Here is a 9,735-nt window from a genome sequence, read left to right as displayed (position 1 = left end):
AAAAAAAAAAAGAGCTCTCTAAGAGGGAAAACAGAGGTTCCAGGACGATCACGGGGGACAGAACCCAGACAGATATTAGAACCTGACTGCTCAAACATTTCCTCAGCATCTGCTGTGCACCCAAAGGGGAAATTCGCCTCTTACTAAACAGCCTTGCCGCCCAGCGTGCTTCCCAGGACAGTGCCCGACAGCGCCGCCCAGAAAGGGCATGACTCCTATTCTCTGGGCCATCACAGAACTGCCGTTTGAACTAGACTACAGGTGGGCTGAGTTTGTCCAGGAAAAGGAGTATCGTAAGCAGAACCAAACACTTAAACAAGAGTGACGAGAACCAAGAGTGAGAGAGGCCGGCAATCTGGAATGGGGAAGTACAGGAGAGACTCAGTTACACGCACAGGCCTGGCCAGCCTTCAGACACTCTGGCAGGGCTTCATCCGCCAAGATAAACCTCAAGGACCGTGTAACTGAGTTACAAAAGCAAATACTTTATCCACACACACAGATCTCAGGTGTTTTGTTGTTGTTAATTTTTATTTCCCGTGCATGGATGCCTTCGTGTATGTTTATATGCCACGTGTGTGTGGATGGTGCCCCAGGAGACCAGAAGAAGACACTGATCGCCTGAAACTGGAGTTACCGACGGTTGTGAGCTGAGATGCGGGTGTTGGGAGCTGAACCCGGGTCCTGTGGAAAAGCAGCAGTGCAGAGCTGCTCTCCTTTAACCCCACACCCCAAGCCTCGAGCTGTCTCCAGTCACAAAGTTCACTGGGAACTACACACAGCTTGTATCTAATCTAGCGAGGATTACTAACCGGCGCTTGTGCAGAAGAGATGCTACTGTGCAATTCCCTCTGACTTGACCTCAGCCTCCTGCTGCTGCTCTGTCCACGCCTGGGACCAGGGAAGCTGTGCCCTTTCCCATGGACGCTTTAATAGACACTGTTGGGCCAGGGTGGTGGTGCACGCTGGAAACCCCAGCACCTGGGACAGACCTGTTGGGTCTCCATACAGAGTCCCAGGCCTCTTAGGGCCTTAACAGGAAAGTCCCAGATCACTTGGTCATATCCTGAGGGCATCCGGGAGCCAAGCTTTCCCTACCGAGACTTCTAGCGTTATGTTTCTGATAAAGGATACTTGGGGGTGGAATCTAATTGCTTATGTCTTTTCTTATTTTGCTCTTTCTTGCTATCTCTATACAAAACAGAATGGAATCTAGTCCTGGCCCCAGAAAGCAAGATGACCTTTGCAATACTAAAACAAAGCCATGCTTAGGAGCGCTACAGCTACTTCTAGGCAGATCCCTGTGATACTGTACTGACTCCGACACCAGACAAGACAGCAACCTCAACAAGCACGGCTGGTCGGACAATGGCTGCATGTAGACCCATGAAAAGGGATCCGTATCCATCATCCTGCACAACACTCAAGTCCAGATGAATCAAGGACTCAACAGAAGACAGATAACCCCGAATCTGACAGAAAAAAAAGGGTGGATAGCCTTGTGCTCATGGGCACAGGAGACAACTTCCTGAACAGACGCCGACAGCGCAGTCCCTGAGACCAACAATGGGGCCTGAAATGCTTCTGTATGACAAAGGACACTGTCATTTGGACAAAGCAGCAGCCTACAGGGTGGGGAAATATCCTTACCAATTATACATCTGATAGAGGTAAGTATCTAGAATATATAAAGAACTAAAACAAACAAAAACCATCAAGAAAATAAACAACTCAATTTAAAAAAGAGACAAAGAGAGTTCTCAAAAGATGAAACACGAAGGGCTGAGAAACACTTGGGGAAATGTTCAACCCCCTTAGTCATCAGGGAAATGCAAATAAAAAATACTTTGAGATTTTTATCTTACACCAGTCAGAATGACCAAGATCATTAAGACAGCTCATGCAGGTGAGGATTAGGCTAGGGGAACACTCATCTGTTGCTGGTGGAAGTGCTGATGGGTACACCGACTATGGAAATCTGCATGGCGGTTCTTCAGGAAGCTGTGAATCAATTCGACCTCAAGAGCCAGCCTTAGCCATCCCACTCTTGGGCATGAACCCAAACAACTCCCCATCCTGCTAGAGAGACACTTGCTCATCCGTGCTCACTGCCGCTCTATCCTTCATAGCCAGGAACTGCAAACAGCCTAGAATTCCATCAACTGACCAATGAAATGTCCAGGTGAACGGACGGAGCTATAAAGTATCGTCCTGAGCGAGCTAGCCCGTCATTCCTCTCATAAGTCGCTTCTCAGTCAGAGCACTGCTTCCTGCCCAGCTCAGAGTCTCCTCTAACGCACGCAGTTATCTGAAGTGGATGTCTGGGTATACGTACCTTACCACATCACTCAACCATGGCAAAATACCTTTTACACATTGACCAGTGCTGGCGGCATATTCGGTATGGCACACTGAACACACCTGAAAGTTGAAAACCATCTCACCATTGGTAAACAGACAGGTATAGAAGTGACACACTTTAGCCGGGCAGTGGTGGCGCATGCCTTTAATCCCAGCACTCCGGGAGGCAGAGGCAGGTGGATCTCTGTGAGTCTGAGGCCAGCCTGACCTACGTAGAAAGGTTCCAGGTCAGCCAGAGCCACAGAGCCAGGCTTTAGCTTCTGTTCCCAGCACACACAAGACAGCTCATAACCAACTGAAACTCTAGTTCCAGGGGATCCAATGCCATTTCTGGCTTTCGTGGGCACCAGGCACTTACGTGGTCCATGTGCAGACAAAGCACCCATACACATAAAATAACAAATAATTTTTAAAAGAGATATGAGAAATTATTTCTTGAGTAAACATCCGTTATCACTTTACATTCATATTACATTAATGGCAGACTAATTTCACCAGCAGAGTGAAGCTCGGGGCTGGAAACTGGGCTAGAAGGAACACTCACTTATTCCCTGAAAAAAAGTACATAGATTCTCATCTCCTTTCAAAATTTTAACCCACAATAAGCCGAAACTTTACTTTCCATATTAAATAATTTAGAAGCTTTAAGTGTTCTACACAAAGATTCAAGTAAGAAGAGTCAAACAACGGGCAGAGATTTAAGTTATGGCATTAAAATGGGCAAAAAGCCAGTCTTTTCCTCAACTGCCTGGCAGACTACGCAATGTTAACTTTAGACGGGGTTCCCGGGGTGACAGTCAGGAGGATGTCCACGCCCAGCTTCTCACTTCCTTCTCTACCTCCCCAGTGACTTTCTCAGCAACCACACCCCCTGCTTCCTGGCCCAGTGTCTGAGACCCAGTTAACAGGTTCAGGAAAGAGAGTGGGTAACATTCCCAGCTCACATATAACTAACTTTTGCAAGTGGTCTTGAGGCCGTCTTTGAAAAACGTTGGCCCCTGCCTTGCTGGGAAGCTGGTCAGCGTTAACTGCGCCAGCATTCCAAAGGCTCCACGCTTGAAAGTGCCCTTCTGCGGGCAAGTGGAGCAGACGGATGCCTTTGCCCACCTGTAAGGCCCTGGGCCAACGGCTGTGGGAGTTACAAGAATTACTGAGATACATTCCTCGTCTTCAAACTCCAGCAGGAAGAATTTTTACAGGCTAATTAAGAAAGAATGAGACGTGTTATAGCAGAAACAAACTCTGACTGCGAAGCACCGAAATGTACTCCTCTGCCCTTCTCCCCAGGCTGCGGCTGCCCCTCCACCTTCCTGACCACACAGCCCGCATGACACTGCATTTTCTGCAGTGGACTGTATGTTCAAGGGCTGAGGTCATGCCTTGTTTATCTGAGCTCACGGTGCCGATAAACAGAGGCTTGGGTGCAGAGTCATCCCGTCGGTGGAAACACTGCATCCTTAGCAACTTGAACGAGACTGTGAGAAGCTTCGCATGGGGCTCCGGAGGCTTGGGACTTAGCACACAGGAGGGAAGACCACATGCTTCATTCAGTAAAGTTGCGAAGCAGCTCATCCGTGCCATTCCAGGGCGAGGACGTGCAAAACTGTTTATAAGTGTCAGAGAGGGAGCCACATCTGATTCCTGTGTGTGTGTGTACGTGTGCCTGTGTGTGATTTTGAGAACAGTACCTAGAACAAGCCCAAAGTTAAGCTTCAAACGGTACAGCAGGGCTGTGGGGAGGCTCAGCTGGGTCAGCGCATGAGCAAATGGAAAAGAGGCGCTAGAGAAGGGGCTCAGAGGCACAGCACTTGGGGTTCTTGCAGAAGCAGTGGGTTCACTTCCCAACACCCATATCATGCTCACAACCACCTGTAACCCCAGTTAAAGGGGATGGGACGCCCGCTGCTGGCCTCCTTGGGCTTCTGAAAGCACAGGGCACACATGTAGACAAACAGGCACACACATACACATAAATAAAAATTAAAATTGAGAAAAAGGCACAGTGATGTACACCTGTAACTCTGTCAATAAAAAAACCGAGATAGCCAAGTATAGTGGCAAGGTCCATGAGAGAAGGTGCCTGAGTGTCGTCACCTGAGGCTATCCTGTGACCTTGTGCTATACACACACACACACACACACACACACACACACTACACTACATTACACTGTTAGAAATCAGAGAAGGTGGTAGGTCAGAGATGTAGCCCCGTGAGAGAGTATTTGAGTAGCAGGGACGAGGAGGAAGTACTGCTTCTAATGGAGAGGCGGTTGCCCTTGGTTCGGAAGTTCAGGGGGACGGGCAGCCCTGTTTCACAAACATGGCTGCTGACTGCATAGTACATTCAGTGTGTGCTGCTAGCAAGCTGTGCTATGTCTGTATTAAAGCAAACATAGTTTTCTGTATGTGTAGTAGGCCACAATCAGCCAGCGAACACACTAGTTCCATAGACCGGCGCTGCCCTCAACCTTGGCCGGAGCTTCTCTCTGCAGTGGTCAGCAGTTAACACAGACTCTTAACTGGTTAAAGTGCTGAGTTCCAGCCCTCAGTCAGTCTCTCACCTCACGCGCATACACACACACACACACACACACACACGCACGCACGCACGCATGCACGCACGCACGCACGCTCGCACGCCAAGGCTCAGGGAGCATCACTGAAGAGAGGTAAGAAAGAGTATTAAGAGGCAGGGTGCAGATGGAAGGAGCAGGGAACGCTGTCTTCTGGACGTGACTTGGTGACTGTTACTGCCCTTGAGGACTCACAGAAGCGAAGGTGACCTGGACAAGGTCAAAGCCAGAGAGACAGACCAGAGGAAGTGGATGGGAGACGTGCTCTGGGTACCTGGAGGGACCGGGGGCTGGCAGTGAATATGTTCGAGATGTATTATATACATGTATAAAATTACTAAAGAATTAATAAAAGGTATTCTGTTAAAATGTAAATGTACTGGTTGAGGCTGTAGCTCAGCAGTAGATCACTATGCAAAGCCCTGGATAAGATCCCCAACACTGCCCTAAAGAAAACCTTACTGTATTGAAAGGACAAACACAGTGTGGTTTGAACCTAGAATGAGCTGTTGTTATTTAGACTAAAAAGGGAAGGAAATCTTGTCACACAATATAGATTAAACCTGCAGACATTCTGTTGTTACGCGAAATAAGCCAGTCACCAAAAGACTGTAATCTGTGATTCTACTCTCTACTCAAAGCGGTCAGGATCTTAGAAACACAGAAGGCACTGAATGCGGAGTTGGAGGGATCAGGAAACCGGAAGCGGGGTGGGTCAAGGGGACTGAAGACTTGCTGGTAAAAGGGTCCCAGAGATGTAGACCACAGCGCAAATTCACTGATCACTATTGAACCAAACGCCTCAACGCGGTTAAGCCAGCGCCTTAGCTAGGACTTCTATGGTACTGATAAAATAGCATGACCGCGGGGAAGAAAGGGTTAGTCCATCCTACAGATCTCAGGTCACACTCCATCACTAAGGGAAATCAAGGCAAAAACTCATGACAGAACTGCAGCAGACGCCATAGAGAATTTCAGATTACTGGCGTGCTCCCCTTGACTCGCTCAGCCGGCTTTCTACACCCCAGGACCACCTACTTGTCCAGAGGCGATGATACCAACCAAATGCTATGGGCCCTACCACATCAATCACTAACTAAGAAAATGCCCTCTGGACCCTTCTTGTGGGAGGCATGTTGTCAGTAGCGGTTTCCCTCTTCCCAGATGACTCTCGCCTGCGTCGAGTTAACATAAAACTGGCCACGCAAACAGTAACTGGTTTATGTCTCCAACTGTGTATATAAAGTGACTATGTTAAAGAAAACTAGTTAAGGAATGAGATCATGTGGAGGTCAGGGGGCGTCCTGGGGTGCCCTGTAGAAGGCGATCAGGGACATCCCCAGCTCCCTCACGGTAGATGAGAAGAAACCGAAGTGACGGCCACTTTAGCTACCAGTCCTTCGCGGAGGAATTCTCCTTTCCCTAGAAGACCTCCCCTTCCCCATCCCAAGAGCTCGACTCTTCTCGGTCCGCTGCAGGTCCTGCCCTGGGGCTGCCCTGGCCGCCGAGACTGCCTTTCCCCGCTCACACTCCCTCCCCCAGAGGTCGCGGCGGCCTGAGGGGCGGGGGTCGGGCCACCAACGCCCTCGCGAACCCGCGGCTGGTTCACCGGAGCCGGGCGGAGCGGCCCGTTGGTGGCCTCTGCGCCCCACCACCCCGCCACCGACCCCTTGGGAGCCCACGGAGGGCCGCTCCCGGGTGGGCGTCTGTCCCCGCAGCGCGGAGGGCTGCAAGGCCGGGCCGTACCTGACACACCCTCGGCCGCGCCTCCTTTGGCGACCGTCCCTCCTCCTCCTCGTCGCTCGGTGCCCGCAGTCCCCGGCTCGCCGGGAGGGGTCTGGGCTAGCGGGAGGGGAGGGCGAGCGGAGCACGCGCGCCCCCTGCCGGCCAGGGCGAGAAAGCGGCGGGCGAGCTGGAGAATTAGCGCGTGGGCGGAGGGGTCGGATTGGGTGTGGGCGCTGGCGGAGGTGTGGCTTGCTTTCGGGTGCTATCACAGTGACCTGTTTTTGTTTGTTTTCTTTGACTTTTTAGAATCTCGTGGGGCGCGCACGTGTGTCATGATGTGGAGGAGATCAGAGGGCAATTCAGGATTCAAGTTCTCTCCGTTATCTGGGTTTCGGGGATCAAACTGAGGTCATGAGGCTTGGTGGCAAGCGCCTTTATTACACAACGAGCCGTGTCTCCCGCCCTGTTTTGTTTGTTTTCCCCTTTTTATTTTTCGAGGAAAGGTCTTGTCTTTAGCCTGGACTGTCCTGGAACTTGCTTAAATGTCTGGTGCCTGAGTTTTGCTTTGTTTTTGGTTTGGTTTGGTTTTGGCTCTCAGCCTTGTAAGCCACTCACTCGGTTAGTCACCTGACTTTTACCGTCATCAAAACCTTATCTGGCAATGAGTAGTAGGTACATTGGCCATCCTACCACTCTGTTTTGTTTAAATACAGTGTGTGTGTGTGTGTGTGTGTGTGTGTGTGTGTGTGTGTGTTTATTAAGACAGAGTAAGGATCATTGAGTTTCTGCCCCGAGTCAAGCACTACTATGCTTAGTCTTTCTTGTTGTTGTTTTTGTCTTTTGTTTTTCCGAGACAAAGTTTCTCTGTGTAACAGCCCTAGCGTCCTGGAACTCACTCTGTAGACCAGGCTGGCCTTAAACTCACAGAGATCCACCTGCCGAGTGCTGGCATTAAAGGTGTGCGGTGTGCACCACCACCGCCCAGCACTTATTCTTCTTTACCCCGTGTGTGTAAGTGGGGAGGAGAACGTATGTGTGCAGGTACTTGCGCACATAGCTTCTATCTATCCACAGAATGTCACCAGCTAGCGTCTGAAATCTGAAACCTGTAACAGAATTGTCCTTGCTCTGCTGGAACCCACCTACCCGATGCCTTTGCCGATGTATTCAGTAAATGTCTTGATTTCTGACTGCCTGATCATGCGGAATGTGTTTGTATGAGCGTGCTCCCCCGTGGGTGCAGGCGCCTGCCCAGCCATTCACCTTGTTTTGGAGCAGGTCTCTTGCTTCCTGCGGCATACGCCAGGCTAATTGCCCGCAGTGCCAGAGACTCTCCAGAGTCTGCCTCCCATTTCAGAACGGGGGTGCTGGGCTTGCAAGCTCCTCCACCCTGCTCTACTCAGGCTGACAACCTGGGCCACACTTTCTCACGGTCGTCTCCCCAGCCTCTTGGTTTGAGGTCTTTTGAGACAGGCTCTTTGTAGCCAGCTGGAGCCAACCTAACAATCCTCCTGCTTCAGCCTCCTGAGTTCCCAGATTATAGGCAGGTGCCATCTTGCCTGCCAAGCTGTTTCTTTTCTTAAAAAGAGGGTAAATTCGATTGCAGTGAACATGTGGAACTTTAAGGCTGTGCTTACAGGGTGCCAAGTTGCTTTTCCAGGCTGCGGACCCCAGACTGGGAGTGAGATTTTAGCCTCAGGCCCTCACAGAGCCCCACAGGATTGCCCTGGGCCCCTGCAATGTTTTGCTTTATCTTCATTTAACTGAAGTACATTAAGTCTCAGCCTCCTCCCTCACCCCGCCCTCTGCCTTGCTCTGTTTAGGGGCCTAAAGCTAGCTCAGGTTTTTAAGGCCCTTCCAGCCGGAGGAGACTTGGTGAGCTCATCTGGCCACCAGCTGTGTGGCAGGTGTGGGCTGGGCTTGGGTCAGCGACCTGCTTTTTCCTGGACCATGAAAGGATTGCAGCGCTCCAGAAAGCACTGGGTGGCTGTTTGCTTAAACACAGAAGGCAAACAAAAAGCCGGACCAAAGTTTTTTGTTTTGTTTTTGTTTTAACATACTGCACAGAGGAAAAATAGAGCTCCAGATTAACCTCGTGCAGCTGCTTGGCGTCTGTTAAAACAGTATTTGAAGCATACGGCTAACTAAAACAATGGCTTTTCTGCTTTTTAAAATGAGGACAGAAAAGTAGCAGACAGTCATGTGACCTGTACCATCCTCTTGTTTGTTGGTAAAAGCCTTATCATTCCTTGGATACTTAAGATGAGACGGGCACCTTACAAAGCCTTTTCCTTGTGTCTTCTCTGACTGTCCCCTGTGGCGCCGAGACCACTGTTACTCTTCCTGTTTTGTGGTTATTCAGTCAAGATCGCATGGCTCTATGCTTAAATCCAGACCCCTCAGCTTCTGAGCTTTCATTCTGAACCACTGACTAGAACAGCGGCCTAACCAGTCTCTAACCCGGAGGTTCTCAACCTGTGGGTCTTGACGACCTTTCCACAGGGGTCGTATATTGGATATCCTGCATATCGGATATCGATATCATGATTCATAACAGTAGCAGAATTGCAGTTATGAAGCAGCAGCGAAATACCTTTATGGCTGGGGGTTGCAAGATGAGGAACTGAGTTAGAGGGTGCAGGAAGGTTGACCGCTGCTCTAAGCCTTAGGCATGAGAACCCCTCCTCCCTGAAGCATTTGTTTGGACTTTTAATTTAATTACAAATGACTTGTTTAAAGGGTGTCAAAAGCTAGGGCACGGCCATTGCACCCCAACACAATTAATTCTTAGCCACAGATTTGGCATCTTCTCCTCCTTGGAAAGACAGGCTCGCAGGGGACCAGCCTTTGTCCTGTCTTGCCCAGGGTGCTCATCAGCGTCCTTGGCAGTTGACGAGAAACTCCCTGAGGCATGGTCCTCAAGTCACCTAGTCTTCAAGCTTTCGACGTCATCTCTCCAGCAAGGACTGCCCTGACCTTGTCTGCGAATCAGCCTTGTGTGTCCAGCTCTCACCGTGCCTCTCCACTGAAGTGTCTAGTAAACACCTCAAACTTAAAGTGTCCAAAAGCATCGTC

The 9,735-nt window shown here is 50.1% G+C and overlaps 1 protein-coding gene across 1 annotated transcript in view; it reads right to left on the bottom strand.

Moving 5' to 3' along the window:
- Positions 1 to 6,732, bottom strand: part of Txnrd1 (thioredoxin reductase 1) — an 83,636-nt gene extending 76,904 nt beyond the window's left edge. The window contains exon 1 of the mRNA XM_026784536.1: positions 6,682 to 6,732. The gene's annotated coding sequence lies outside the window, so the exon portion shown is untranslated. The remainder of the gene's footprint in view (positions 1 to 6,681) is intronic.
- Positions 6,733 to 9,735: the final 3,003 nt, after the last annotated feature.

Source organism: Microtus ochrogaster, chromosome 24 (genome assembly GCF_000317375.1).
Source record: "Microtus ochrogaster isolate Prairie Vole_2 chromosome 24, MicOch1.0, whole genome shotgun sequence".
Classification (NCBI taxonomy): domain Eukaryota; kingdom Metazoa; phylum Chordata; class Mammalia; order Rodentia; family Cricetidae; genus Microtus; species Microtus ochrogaster.
Note: the sequence above shows the minus strand (reverse complement) of the source record. Positions and strands in the feature narration are given on the sequence as shown.